The sequence below is a fragment of the Dendrobates tinctorius genome, unplaced genomic scaffold, assembly GCF_039654945.1.
Source record: "Dendrobates tinctorius isolate UK_male_01 unplaced genomic scaffold, ASM3965494v1 ptg000012l, whole genome shotgun sequence".
In the NCBI taxonomy this organism is placed as follows: domain Eukaryota; kingdom Metazoa; phylum Chordata; class Amphibia; order Anura; family Dendrobatidae; genus Dendrobates; species Dendrobates tinctorius.
Window position 1 is genome coordinate 8,966,373 of NW_027361680.1, and position 15,607 is coordinate 8,981,979.

General features: G+C 44.9%; 1 long non-coding RNA gene across 1 annotated transcript in view; it reads right to left on the minus strand.

Annotated features, from left to right (window-relative positions):
* Window positions 1-2,549: 2,549 nt before the first annotated feature.
* Window positions 2,550-15,607, minus strand: part of LOC141066304 (uncharacterized) — a 30,836-nt gene continuing 17,778 nt past the window's right edge. Inside the window, exon 5 of the long non-coding RNA XR_012226430.1 lies at window positions 2,550-2,861. This is a non-coding gene — a long non-coding RNA (uncharacterized lncRNA). The remainder of the gene's footprint in view (window positions 2,862-15,607) is intronic.

Below are 15,607 nucleotides of genomic sequence, written 5' to 3' on the forward strand. Positions count from 1 at the left end.
CATGGAAATGACCTAGATGTGTGATACTGATGAGCGAACGTGTTCGCCACTACTCATTATTCACCCGAGTATTAGTGTACTTGGATGACTCGGCGAGCAGCGAGCATTTCCCGGATTGCGCAGCGGGAACTCGGGTCTCCACCCAGCAAATTTGGCAGACTTTAGAGACCCAATCACGCTGCAGGGATTGTCTGCCAGGCTATGAAACGCCATAGCCATCTTTGTTGTGGTCGGGCAGTGATTGGCTGGCCGCACAGCATCATCAGGAGTATAAGAGACTGGACACCTCCCTGCTCAGGCACAGTCACGTCTGGAATCAGAAATTGTAGGGAGAGGGGCTGCCAAAATAGGGTCAGAATTGGTGCTTTATTAGTTAGTGTGGGGTCTACCATCCTAAATCCTCACATCCAGCTAAACCAACAGTCCTTCTAAGGACTAATTCCGAAGTATACAGGTTCCAGTGTTAGGCAGGCAGGGTAGTGTGCGTCAATCTATACACATCAATGCAAGGCCTGCAGGCACTGTATGTGTGTATATAGAGCATTGCATACATCAAGAGGGTCCATTCCCTTCCTGTGTTCTGGTGCTGCTGCTACCTGTGGGCTATATTAGCCATGTATAGCTAGCCCCAGGTGCAATTGGAATACAGGCCGCACATTTTTTGGTGTGGTATCTCCATGCAGCTCATATCTGTGCATGCTCTAACGTTGGCCAGTTTATGGCTGTTTCATTTTTTGGGGCTAGCTGTGACTTTTGATTAAATACCGCAGTATTTAGCCCACAAAAAAAATGCCACACATTCATTGTAGTGGTATCTCCGTGGCGGCTCATATCTGTGCATGCTCAAACGTTGGCCAGTTTACAGCTGTTTCATTTTTTTTGGGCTAGCTGTAACTTTAGTTTAAATTCAGCATTATTTAGCCCACAAAATAAAAAAAAGCCACACATTTATTGTACTGGTATCTCCGTGTAAGCTCATATCTGTGCATGCTCAAACGTTGTCCAGTTTACGGCTGTTTTATTTTTTGGGCCTAGCTGTCACTTTAGTTTAAATACAGCAGTATTTAGCCCACAAAATAAAAAAAACACCACACATTCAGTGTAGTGGTATCTCCATGGCAGATCATATCTGTGCGGGCTCAAACGTTGGCCAGTTTATGGCTGTTTTATTTTTTTGGGCCTAGCTGTCACTTTAGTTTAAATACAGCAGTATTTTGCCCACAAATTAAAAAAACACCACACATTCAGTGTAGTGGTATCTCCATGGCAGATCATATCTGTGCGTGCTCAAACGTTGGCCAGTTTACGGCTGTTTTAGTTTTTGGGCCTAGCTGTCACTTTAGTTTAAATACAGCCCTGCACCTGTTGTTGCACACAGTCAACCAACACCATCATCAAGCCCACCCACGTCCTTGTCCCAGCTAAGCTGTTCTGCCTTCATACACGTTATGAAATAGTCAGAGTGAGACAGATATATGGAGCGCCAGGCTGACAGGTCTCAGGGCGTTGGTAAAAGTAATCCGATGCTGCTCCTGTCGGGAGTCTCTAGAAGGGATATAAACATGGGAAGCAGGGTAACCCGATCGCAGGGGAGAGCAAAGGAAAGGGAGAAGCTTGAAAGGTTTTCTTCTTTATTAAGTTCTACTACGCATTTCGACGGATAACCTCCATCTTCATCAGGTGGTAGGTACAGGAAGTGGGGTAAAGGAAGCATAAAAAGGGCTGACAGCCAATTACGATTAAGGTGCAATCATTAGGGACACTTGAGTAGGAGGCATAATTAAAATAAAAGGAGGAAAAGAGCAATTACACAGGCATAATATAAAACACAATTACAACAATAAAATTAAGGGAAATATATAAGACAATATATGAAAAAACAGAATAAAATATTATATTAAAATATACTAAAAAAGGGGTATAGTTAAATGACTTTTTCAATAATAAGATTTAACCCCTCAGGTGCTAAAGTGTCGAGTTTAAAAATCCAGTAGCTCTCTCTCTTCTTATTAAAGCCACATAACGGTCAGGGGTCTCTGCTGGTATCTGGTCAATTATAGTGAGTTTTAAAGAACTTAAGTCTTTGTTATGTGCTACAAGGAAATGTTTTGACAGACCATGCATTAGATATCCATTACGGATATTCTGGCAGTGTTTGTTCATCCTCGCATGCATAGTCTGTATTGTTCTCCCAACATATTGCAGCCCGCAAGCGCATTCAATCAGGTATACAACATAACAGGACTGACAGTTCACACAGCAATTGATAGTGAAACTTGAACCCGTGGTGTGTGACCGAAAAACAAATGTTCCATTATTAATGGACATACAGCATAAACATTTGGCTGTTTTACATGAAAAGCAGCGTGGATTGGGAAGTGTCCGGGGATGAGAAGAAGTTAAGAGTCTACGGGTTGTGTTGCTGGGGGCAACAAGGTTGCAAAGGGTACGATTTTTTCTAAAAATGGTTCTTGGTTGTTGTGATGTACTGTGTACAATTCATATGGCATCTTGTGCTTGGGTGCGAGGAAAAACACAGGAGACACAGGTGTGATTAGGACTTTTATTACTTCATACAAGTAGCCAAAAGGGTTCACACAGTTTGCAGATACAGAGGCAGGAGACACAGCAGGCCAGAGTAAACATTAAGCACAGCAGAACTTCCACAACAGGTTCATGGTCTCTCTCTGTTACTTCCCTTCCAACTGTGGATTTATCAGGCAGCAGGTTTCCAGTGTCCACAAGTGTTCAAAAGTTCCTCAGCAGCAGATGGCTGGAGTACCAAGTCCAAGACTTCCAGGAGCAGGTCACAGGCTAACTGCAGACTTGATTCTGAAGCACTGATTGCTCAGCTGAGGCTGCTTAAGAGGCAAAAGGGAGAGACTCAGGGTGGGAACATGAAAGCTGGAAACTCCATACTAACTGAGGGCAAGATAGCTGCAACAGGACAGAAAGCAAAATGGCAGACGGAAAAACTGAATTTCACAAACATGTCCAAAAAGACTGAGAACCTTACAGTTGTGCAGGAATATGCATTGATAAAACTTGATCTGCTCTTAAAATGAACCAATATTTTTTCAAAAGGTTGCGTACCACCCCATGCGATTGATTAAAAGTGGAGATAAAACTCTATTTAGTAAAATCAGGGGAATCATCAAGCCTACTTTTCCTATTTTTAATACGCTCAATGCAATCTTTTTGTGTAAGAGCTCTTGCTTTTGTAAATGCATCAGAGACCAATTCTTTGGGATACCCTTTGTTCTTAAAACGATTTTTCAAAATAACGGCTTCTCTAAGAAAATCACTGTCTTTTGTGCAGTTTTTCCTTATCCTCCAGTACTGTCCGTAGGGGATGTTTGAAATCCACTTGGGGAGATGGCTGCTGCTAAAATTGAAGCAGCTATTTACATCAACCCTTTTGAAATGAGTGGAGGTTGAGAAACAGCCAAATGAGTCAACTTGACTGATAAGATCTAGAAATTGGATTGTTGTGTTAGAAATATTGGCCGTAAATTTCAAACCCCAAGTATTGTTATTAAGAGATTGGACAAAATGTAGGGCCTCTGATTCTGAACCAGTCCAAATTAGAAAGAGATCATCAATGAAGCGGCTGTAAAGGCATATCTTACCCGCTGCAAGAGGGGACTGCGCTATGAGGACTGACTCAAAGGCCCCCATATTCAAGTTTGCATAACTGGGGGTGAATCTCGTCCCCATCGCACAGCCCCTCACCTGGTGATAGTGTAGGAGGAGTCCCCGCTGTGTGTCCGGGCCGGAACCAAGGTGGCTGTCACCAAGGTTCCTAGGGGGACTGTTTCCAGGGGGACATAATTAGGTTACGGAACACAGAGACCCTAGAAAGGTTAGGGGAGGAGCTAATATAAAAGGGCTGAGAATGCCAGCAGAGGGCAGTCGACGGAGCAGGAGAGAAGGAGCAAGGAAGCTAGAGGGCACCAGAGAGCCAGAGCCAGAGCAAAGAGAGCAGAGCAGTGACGGGAGAGACTGAAGGGAGACTCACCACCGACAGAAGGGAGATGGCACTGAGCCGTTCAATGGAGAGGCACAGACCACCTGCCCGCGCTCCCAGTGGCTGCCGCCACCCGACTCCATCCTGTGGGTGCGGCCTGTCCGCTGCCACCCCCGGCCGCTACTGCCTGACTCAACCCCGCGGGTGCGGCCTGTCCAAATGTTACTCAACCTGGAGAGCGACCGAAAGGCCCGGTGGCCTGAGAACATCCCTGAACTGGTGTGGGTTTATAACAACTGGGTACACCGAGTCACCGGTTACACCCCTTACTTGCTGCTATTTGGCCGGGAGGAAGGGGGATCACGGAGGTGGAATTAAATCTGGAAGAGCAACAACCATGGACAGGGGTCTCCTCGTGGGTCCGGAACCACTGACATCAGCTACAAACCCTGCACCAAATCATCCACACAAAACTCCAGGACCTGGAACATCCAGGGGAGACTCTGCCTCAATCCACTGACCTCCAGGCCGGGGATCGGGTACTCGTACGAGATCAGCGCCCTCAAAACAAGCTGGAACCCTGCTGGGAAGAGACTCCATATAGAGTGTTGCACCGAGTAAGCCCTGATGGGCCGGTGTACGAAATACAACCCGAAAAAGATGGGGATCTCCCTACCTGTACCGTGCACTGTAATATGTTACGGCCCTGTACTTCCACCGACCCCACACGACCTGAGGCCACACCTCAGGTCTCAGAACCTCTGTCAGCAGTATGGGATGAGGACAATGAGGAAGACCTCCCAGCAGTACAAGCAGACACTTCGAGAAATAATATTCTAGCGGACCCAATCGACCCACCAGACCCGACCGACCCGCCACTTTCCACCACCCCAGAGGATTCCACCACAGTCGAACCACGGTGCTCCAAGCGGTCAACAGATCTAAACCCCTCGAATGCTACGAACAGGACCAGTTTGTATAGCAGAGGAAACTTTCATCTCGAGAAGCCGGCCCAGGCCTCCCAAAGCCCTCGCCCGAGGACTGGCGAGCATACAGGATGGGGGAGTGTAGGAGGAGGAGTCCCCGTTGTGTGTCCGGGCCGGAACTAAGGGGGATGTCACCAAGGTTCCTAGGGGGACTGTTTCCAGGAGACATAATTTTTATGGACGGAACACAGAGACTTCTAGAAAGTTTGGGGGAGGAGCTAATATAAAAGGGGCTGAGGACGCCAGCAGAGGGCAGTCGACGGAGCAGGAGAGAAGGAGCAAGGAAGCTAGAGGGCGCCAGAGAGCCAGAGCCAGAGCAAGGACAGCAGAGCAGCAATGGGAGAGACAGAAGGGAGACTCACCGTCGACAGAAGGGAGACGGCACCGAGCTGTCCAATGGAGTGGCACAGACCGCCTGCCCGCGCTCCCAGCGGCTGCCGCTGCACGACTCCACCCCACGGGTGCGGTCTGTCCGCTGCCACCCGCAGCCGCCACCGTCCAACTCCACCCCGCGGGTGCGGCCTGTTCGCTGCTGCCCACGGCCGCCGCCACCCGACTCCACCCCGTGGGTGCGGCCTGTCCGCTGTCGCCCGCAGCCGCCACCCAACTCCAGCCCGCGGTTGCGGCCTGTCTGCTGCCACCCACGTACCCCGCAGCTCGGTTCCAGCCTGCAGCTGCGGCCTGTGTACCGTGACCTGCAGCTGCCGGTCCCCAGCAGGTGGCTGCGGCCTTCACCATCCGGTCGCGGGGCAACGCTGTCCCACCGCCACTGGGAGGTGCAACGCAGAGGAACTATTCAGGGGCCTGCTGTGCCCCCACTTTGTCAGGCGTAGGAACGCCCAAAGTCTCTGCCAAATCCTCGTCGGCTGGGCCCAGCGGCTGATACGCCGAAGCATCATCGATAGAGTTGAGCGATACCGTCCGATACTTAAAAGTATCGGATCGGAATGGATTGGCCGATCTAAAAAAAATATCGGGTATCGCCGATTCCGATACCGGAAGTCCCATTCAAGTCTATGGGACTTCCGGTATCGGAATAAGAAAAACCCTATTTTTGCCTTGTACAGCCTCTCTGGGGTCTGTACGGGCCTTTCGGGGGGCTGTGCCGGCCTGCCGGGGGGTCTGTGTAGGCTCCGGTGGTCTGTGCCGGCCTGCCGGGGGGCTGTGCCGGCCTGCCGGGGGGTCTGTGCAGGCTCCGGTGGTCTGTGCCGGCCTGCCGGGGGGCTGTGCCGGCCTGCCGGGGGGTCTGTGCAGGCTCCGGTGGTCTTTGCCGGCCTGCCGTGGGGCTGTGCCGGCCTGCCGGTGGTCTGTGCAGGTTCCGGGGGCTGTGCCGGCCTGCCGGGGGGCTGTGCCGGCCTGCCGGTGGTCTGTGCAGGCTCCGGTAGTCTGTGCAGGCATCGTCCGATGGGACTACAAGTCCCATCGGGCGATGCCTGCTACCATGAGAGTGATTGACACATTAGCCAATGATGGGACAGTAGTAGTCCCATCATCCGGCTAATGTGTTGAATGTAAAAAAAAAAAAAAAAAAAAAAATTTACATGCTACATACATGCTACATACATACAACATGCATACTACATATATACTACATGTAACATACATACTACATACATGCTACATACTACATACATAATACATATATACTACATGCATGCAACATGCATACTACGTATATACTATATATACTACATGTAACATACATACTACATATATACTACATGCTACATACATGCAACATACACACTACATGCTACATACATGCAACATACTACATGCATACTACATACATACTACATACATGCTACATACATGCAACATACACACTACATGCTACATACATGCAACATACTACATGCATACTACATACATACTACATAAATACTACATACATGCTACATACATACATACTACATACATGCTACATACATACTACATACATACACTACATGCATGCAACATACATGCTACATATATACCACATGCATGCAACATGCATACTACATATATACTGCATATATACTACATGCATGCAACATACATATATACTACATACAATACATACATATAGACATACAGTACATATAACATAGAGTACATACTCACTGTCACTTGTCACTTTGATCCCCGAAGCCATTGTCGCCTGAGGAATAAATATCAAAATAAAAAAACACCAATATACTTACCCCGATCCGCAGAAGTCCACGAGGGTCCCACGTCCATCTTGCGTGGAGAACAGCAGCATCAGCTGATGCTACCGTTCTCTACCAGCTCCAGGAATGCAATGACGGAAGGTAGGTATCCTTCCGCACTGTATTCCTCCACCACTTTAAAAAAAAAAAGTCCCTAGTCTCACTTTATGCCATTGCTGCGTGGGAAATGCCCAAGCAGCAATGGCATAAAGTGAGACTAGGGACTTTTTTTTTACAGTGGTGGAGGAATACAGTGCGGAAGGATACCTACCTTCCGTCATTGTATTCCTGGAGCTGGTAGAGAACGGTAGCATCAGCTGATGCTGCTGTTCTCCACGCAAGATGGACGTGGGACCCTCGTGGACTTCTGCGGATCGGGGTAAGTATATTGGTGTTTTTTTATTTTGATATTTATTCCTCAGGCGACAATGGCTTCGGGGATCAAAGTGACAAGTGATGGTGAGTATGTACTCTATGTTATATGTACTGTATGTCTATATGTATGTATTGTATGTAGTATATATGTATGTTGCATGCATGTAGTATATATGCAGTATATATGTAGTATGCATGTTGCATGCATGTGGTATATACAGTATGTAGTATGTATGTTGCATGCATGTAGTGTATGTATGTAGTATGTATGTAGCATGTATGTAGTATGTATGTATGTAGTATGTATGTATGTAGCATGTAAGTAGTATGTATGTAGTATGCATGTAGTATGTTGCATGTATGTAGCATGTAGTGTGTATGTTGCATGTATGTAGCATGTAGTATATATGTAGTATGTATGTTACATGTAGTATATATAGTATATATGTAGTATGCATGTTGCATGCATGTAGTATATATGTTGTATGTATGTTGCATGCATGTAGTATATATGTATTATGTATGTAGTATGTATGTAGCATGTATGTTACATGTAGTATATATGTAGTATGCATGTAGCATGTATGTAGCATGTAAAATTTTTTTTTTTTTTTTTTTTTTACATTCAACACATTAGCCGGATGATGGGACTACTACTGTCCCATCATTGGCTAATGTGTCAATCACTGTCATGGTAGCAGGCATCGCCCGATGGGACTTGTAGTCCCATCGGACGATGCCTGCACAGACCCCCGGAGCCTGCACAGACCACCGGCAGGCCGGCACAGCCCCCCGGCAGGCCGGCACAGACCACCGGAGCCTGCACAGACCACCAGCAGGCCGGCACAGCCCCCCGGCAGGCTGGCACAGCCCCCCGGAGCCTGCACAGACCACCGGCAGGCCGGCACAGACCACCGGAGCCTGCACAGAACACCGGCAGGCCGGTACAGACCCCCGGACAGTCGGCACAGACCCCCCGAAGGCCCGAACTGATGGCGCATCATGATGCGCACAGACAGCGCATCATGATGACGTCATTTCGGCAGCCAATCAGAGCCACAAAAGTGGCTCATTGCATTTTGGACTTCCGATTCCGGTATCCGATACGAAAAAAGTATCGGTACTCGGTATCGGAATTCCGATACGGCAAATATCGGCCGATACCCGATACTTGCGGTATCGGAAAGCTCAACACTAATCATCGACCATCGCTCTGCCGGACGTCAGAGAGGATAAGTGACACGTTGTAGTTAAGACTCAGGACCCGTAGTTGGCCATTCCGTGGCTCTATAGTGACCGGTCTTTGCCGGGTTAGTCGTGTTCGTGTTACCACTCTATTCTTGTTTTGATCCCTGCAAGGATAACTATTGTTAGCTTGTTTGGTTGCTCGAGATAGCCCTAGAGGCATATATATATATATATATATATATATATATATATATATATATATATATATATATAAAAGTTACATCTTAAGTTCATCCCGTCTCCCGTCTCGTTACTGCCTCCCGCGTGCCTGCAATTACTACAATAGAAAGCCCCCTCAAAAGAGAAAACATTGTTAGTGGGAACAAATGTTATCGCTGTCTTGAGAAAGTCGATTTGTAAAGTAGGTAATTGGTCATCCTTCAACAAAAATTGAAGCACCGCTTCAAGGTCTAGTTCATGGGGGATGTTAGAATAGAGGGCCTGAACATCCATAGTCAATAGATAACAATTGGGGGTACTGGGTAATGATAATAGGAGATCAATTAGATGGGGTGAGTCCCTAAGGTAAGAATCAAGATTTAAAACATATTTTTCCAGAAATAAGTCCACATAGTGTGAAAGATTGCTTGTGACAGAGTCGATGCCTGAGATGATAGGGCTGCCAGGAGGGTTTATGGGGTCTTTGTGGATTTTGGGGAGAAAATAAAAAAAGGGATTTTGTACATAGAAATATTAAGGAATTTGAACTCCTTTTTGTTCAGGATTACTAGGGACCAGGCATGTTTTATAAGTAGAATATACTGAGAGAAAATAGTGGATGAGATGTCAAACTCCAATTTAACATAGTACTCTGGATAATTCAGGATTCTGAGGCCTTCATTAATATACCATTCCCTTTCCATAACAACCCCACCCTCCTTATCTGCATTCTTTATAATAATGTTATTATTCATTAAGGAATTCAAAGCCATTTTCTCAGCTAAGCTTAGTGTGTTTTTTAAAAAAGGGGGTGTTTTAAAAAACACTCTAATCTTAGCTTAGCTGAGAAAATGGCTTTGAATTCCTTAAGGAATAATAATAACGACATTATTATAAAGAATGCAGATAAGGGGGGTGGGGTTGTTGTTATGGACAGGGCTCCCAGCAGTTCATTAATCAGTGTTTAATAGCCGGGATGGTCACATCTTGGCACCATCTATGTTGAAAACTGTTTATCCCCTAGACATGGATTACAGCGTGGAACAGAATGATGTACAGGTGAGGGATATTGTTGTTTTTTGTTTTATTACAGGAGATGAGGGATTCAGTGGAATTAGGTGTTAGGTGAGTATAACTGTTTGTTATTTTTAAATAAAAAAGTAAAAGCGTTTTGTTTTATTTCAAGTAAAGGACTTTATTCCGGCGGTGTCTTTATTTACAATACAACTATAGGATAAGTAATGGATAGATGTCTTATAGACGCCTCTCCATTAGTATATACTTTAAACAAGGCTACCCAATGAACTGGACAGTCACAGGAATGTTATTGTTTAAAAATACATATTTTATTATTTTTACACAAAATGTTTTTTTGATGTGATGACAAATCACATTATAATGATGCCTCTAGCCAAACAGATCACATTTGATTCCAGCTCTATATAGGTACTGTATAGCCCAAAGCTACACAATATACTACTTTAGAAAAAGTTCTTATATGGGCTAATCCATGATAAATATAGCAAAGTGTTAACACAGACACACGATAAAACAGTAATTAATACACTAATGTAAAGTGCTTCAGTGCCTAAGTAAATTAATAGTGTACAGCAGCAAATAAATTAAATTAAAGTGCTAGTGCTACAACAAGTTGTCAGAATTCCACCACACAACCACCAAATCATGATTTTATATAAATCCAAAGTGCCTAGTGCCGCATGTTCTGTAAATATTGTCTGTGTAATAACATTATTTTTACATTTGTCTGTTTTAAAGGACCAAACCCAATGGCCAAAATGCATATGACTATTGTTAACAATCACAATAAACTGAAATGCCTATATTAGTGAACTGTGTGTTTGTATCTGGTCTTGCGTTGCCACCACCATCCTGGGAATCTCTTCACTTTCCAGTTCCTCATCTCTATTCCGCCCAGGTTCCCGATGTTTTATCCCGGATAGAGCGTCAGCATAAATGTTCTCTGCTCCTCTCTTGTACGTGATTCTATACCGGAACTTTGCCATTCTGGCCACCTATCGTTGTTCCAGGGCTCCTAGCTTTGCGTTCTCCAGATGAGCCAGAGGGTTATTATCGGTGCGCACTAGAACTTCACACCCAGACAGATATTCTGCGAACCTCTCCGTCATAGCCCACACCAACGCAAGCAGCTCCAACTTGAAGGAACTGTAGTTGACCGGATTATGTTCAGAATCGTGAAGGGACTGACTCGCATAAGCGATCACCTTCTCTCTTCCGCCCTGTATCTGCGACAACACAGCCCCAAGTCCATGCAAACTCCCGTCTGTGTGGAAAATAAATGGTTGAGGAAAGTCTGCATAAGCCAGCACAGGAGCTTCAGTCAAGGCTTTGTTCAAGTCTTGGAAAGCTTCCTCTTGTTGTTCTTTCCAACAAATCTTCCAGTTCTTTGCGCCAGAGGGCGCTCATTTCAACAGTTCTTGTGGCAGTCTGGCCCGGCGAGCAAAATTTTTCACAAAGCGGCAATAGTATCCAGCCAGTCCTAGGAATGCTTGAACATCCTTTACTGTCTCTGGAGTGGGCCAATCTTGTATCGCCGCAATCTTCTCCCAAGAGGGTTTTACTCCTTCAGCCGACACAACATGACCCAAGTACTCAATCTGATTGCAAAACACATGACATTTTGGGGGTTTCACCTTCAGCCCGTATTTCTGCAAGCGACTCAAGTCAACACTTGCTCTAGATGTTGTAAGTGTTCCTCAAATGAAGCCGCATAAACTATGATATCGTCTAAATAGATTAGTGTAGCTTCAAAGTTCAGATCACCCAGACATCTTTCCATGAGACGTTGAAAAGTTCCAGGGGCATTAGCCAACCCGAAAGGCATTCGGTTGAATTCAAATAAGCCCATGGGCAGAATGAAGGCAGTTTTTTCTCGATCTTGTTTGGATATCGGTACTTGCCAATAGCCGCTGGTGAGGTCTAATGTTGAAAAGAATCGGGCCTTCACGGAACAGGCATTGAGTTTCCGATAATCCACACAAAAATGCAGAGTCCCATCTTTCTTTCGTACCAAAACTATTGGAGCAGCCCAGGGGGCTCTGGCTTTCTCTGATGACTCCTTTCTGCAACATCTGTCCCAGCATACCTTTCACCTCCTGATATAATTGTGGAATTTGTCGATATTGTTCTCTTATAGGTGTGGTATTTTCCATGGGGATCTTTTGAGCTATGGCCGTGTACAGCCAAAGTCATCTTCATGATGAGAAAACACATCCCTATATCTTCCTAATAGAGCTTCCACCTGCTGCATCTGTTTCTGAGTGAGTTCAGCCAATTCTGCTCACATTTGGTCAAGGATAATTCCCCCCTCTTCAATATGCTAAGGCTCCGATGACACCAAAGCATTTCCTGTTATGGTCCAGGGGTCTTCATGATGTACTTTCAACTGCACGGGTTGAGATGGTATTATTTCTTCAGGCATGTCCACAACTCAGGTCACTTCACTTCTGGGGCAAACTGTGATGTCCTGGTCCTCTAAATTAATGCATCGTATGGGCACTGCTCCATCTCGTACAGTGGCCAACATTACAGGCTACCAAAAATCCCGGAGGCAGTTTCTCCGACCAGGAAGGCTCAATCTGAATCTCGACTCCCTCGAGTGGAATACGAGCTCGATCAGGCAGAGACACCACCGTTTGTCCAGGGGGAAGCACAAGTTTGTCAGAAGAGGGCACAATCACTTTTCCTAATGCTTTTCCCTCCTGGTATGACTCCTGCGATTGAGCTACACGGATTAACTTTTGGAATATTCTTCTCTGAGGTGTGTGGGGAACTCCACTGCTTCAGGGTCTCATTGGAGGATTCATTCATTAGAAGACTTCTAAATTCTTTTAAGACGTTCATACCCAGAGTAACAGTGTGTCCGTTGTTCACTTCTCCACGGGTCCACACTACACCCCTACGTCCCAGGCCTTTGCCACACATGAAGATCTGCATCCATGCTACCCCTGCGACCGGAATGGGTAATTGATTGGCAGCCATCAATGTTATCACTGGGCCCCACTTGGGTCGTTCGATTTCAGAAAAATGTTGCTGGAAATAGGCCTCTGGCATTGTTGTCACTTGGAAGCCTATATCCACTAGTCAGCGTACTGCATGACCGTCAAACTCAGCCCAGACCAGAGGGCACGTAGCCACTAAATTTGCAGGACTTCCACTACTCTCCATCTGACCTGGCTCCGGCCAACGTCCCCCCAACGTGGAGCCCTGTAGTTTATCAGATGTCAGGGCTGAACTCTTCCCCGAAGCGTGCACTCTCGCACCTTTTGTCCGTGTCCACCAAAGTTAAAGCACGTGAGAGGCCTTTGTTGAGCAGCTGAAAAAGCAGCTGAAAATTAGCATAAAAAACACAGCAAAAAAAGTATGCAAAAAAGCCCAGTGTGAACATAAACCTAAAGCTAGGGCCACACTATCAGTATTTGTTCAGTATTTTTTCTCGGCATTTGTAAGCCAAAACCAGGTGAGGAACAATGCGAGGACAAGGTATAATTGAAACTAGTGCACCATTTCTGCATGTTTGTCCCACTCCGGGTTTTGGCTTACAAAAACTGATGTGAAATACTGACTATATACAGATAGTGTGGGCGTAGCCTAACAGCGTTATTTCTGGTGACAGGTTCCCTTTAAAAAGACTGTGTATATTAACATTTACCATATGCAGAATGCCCGGTTTCAAATTTTGAACACCTCAATCTTTAACTCTTTTTAGGGTTATTATATACAGCTCTGGCAGAAATTAAGAGACCACTGCAAAATTTTCAGTTTGTCTGATTTTTCTCTTTATAGGAATATTTTTGAGTAAAATGTAAATTGCTCTTTTATTCTATAAACTACTGACAACATGGCCTTGAATTTCCAAGCACTAAATTTTGTATGTATTTTCAGAAAATGAGAAATGGTCAAAAGAACAAAAAAATGCAGTGCTTGCAGACCTCAAATAATGCTAAGAAAACAAGTTCATAATCATTTAGAAACAACAATACTAATGTTTTAACTCAGGAAGAGTTCAGAAATCAATATTTTGTGGAATGACCATGATATGGGCTGGCCATGACAGGGATTTGATGTTGTGGTCCTTCATCCACACATTGATTGACCTAGCTGTGTGGCATGGCGAATTGTCCTGCTGGAAAAACTAGTCCTCAGAGTTTGGGAACATTGCCTGAGCAGAAGGAATTAACTTTTTTCCAAGATAACCTTGTATGCTTCTTGATTCATACATCCTTCGCAAAGATTAACCTGCCCAATTACAACCTTGATGAAGCTTCCCCAGATCATCACTGATCCTCCACCAAATTTCACAGTGGGTGCAAGACACTGTTGCTTGTACGCCTCTCCAGGTATCCGTCTAACCATTAAATGACCAGGTGTTGGGCAAAACTGAAAATTAGACTCATCAGAGATTACCTTACTCCAGACCTCTATGGTCCAATCCTTATGGTCTTTGGCAAACTTCAGCCTGGTTCTCCTTTGTTTCGCATTGATGAAAGGCTTTTTTCTAGCTTTAAATGACTTGAGCCCTGCCTCTAGGAGCCTGTTACGCATTGTTTTTGCACACCACTTCACCCCAGCTACCATTTGCCATTCCTTTTGTAGATCATTTGATGTCATCCTGCTGTTGCTGAGTGACATTCGAATAAGATGACGGTCATCTCGGTCAGTGAAGAGTCGTTTTCGCCCTGTGCCCATCTGTAGCTTTGTTGTCCCCAATATCTGCTGCTTGATGTAATGAACTGCCGTCTTAGAAATGTTAAGGATGGAGGCAACATGATGCTCACTGCATCCCTCTGCTAGTAAAGCCAGAATTGAGCCCTTCTTTTCCTCACTCAAGACTTTTCTTTTCAACTCCTTTGGCATGGTTAAAAGTTATTTTTTCATGCCTATTACTTTTGGGATATTACTAGCACTTGTTTTGCCATCCAGCTTGTCCTATTGCAAGAGGATTGTGAACACCACAACAGGGTTTTTTTTTATACTTTCCTTCGTTAAATAAGACTTGGTTCAGGTGATCACCTAATCAGAAGCACATTAAGTAGAATGAGGTGTACTCTGGTTGGAATTCAATTGACACTGGAATGGAATGGCTGTCAGACAAGTAGAGAAGCTGATTTTTATAAAACTGTGCAGTGGTCTCTTAATTTTTCCCTGAGCTGTATATTTGTTGCTGCCTAGCATTTTGATTGTCCTTATAATGTACACCATCATACACCTTTCTGATTTAAGCTGGAGTTACACACAACCATTAAAAAAAAGGTCCCATTTTAACGGTCCGAAATCGCACAAAGGTATCTTAACCATTGATCCGTTTTTGATGCGATTTTTCTTAATTGATGCGATTTTAATCGCATGTAAGGATCCGTTTGACATCCATCTGGCGAGATTTTCTCGCAGGGTAGCTAAATGGACATATAATGGAGCCCAATGACAGGTTTCCCCACACAAAGAATGAATAGATCTAGACACATATATATATATATATATATATATTTGTTATACATGTCATAGAGACACATTAATATATATATTACAAATTCATACACAGTTCATCATAGCAGAATAGCCGCAGAAACATTTGCCGGCTTTTGTATAATTATTCTCCTGCCCGACATGAAATGACACATGGTTTACATATAGTTAACCAT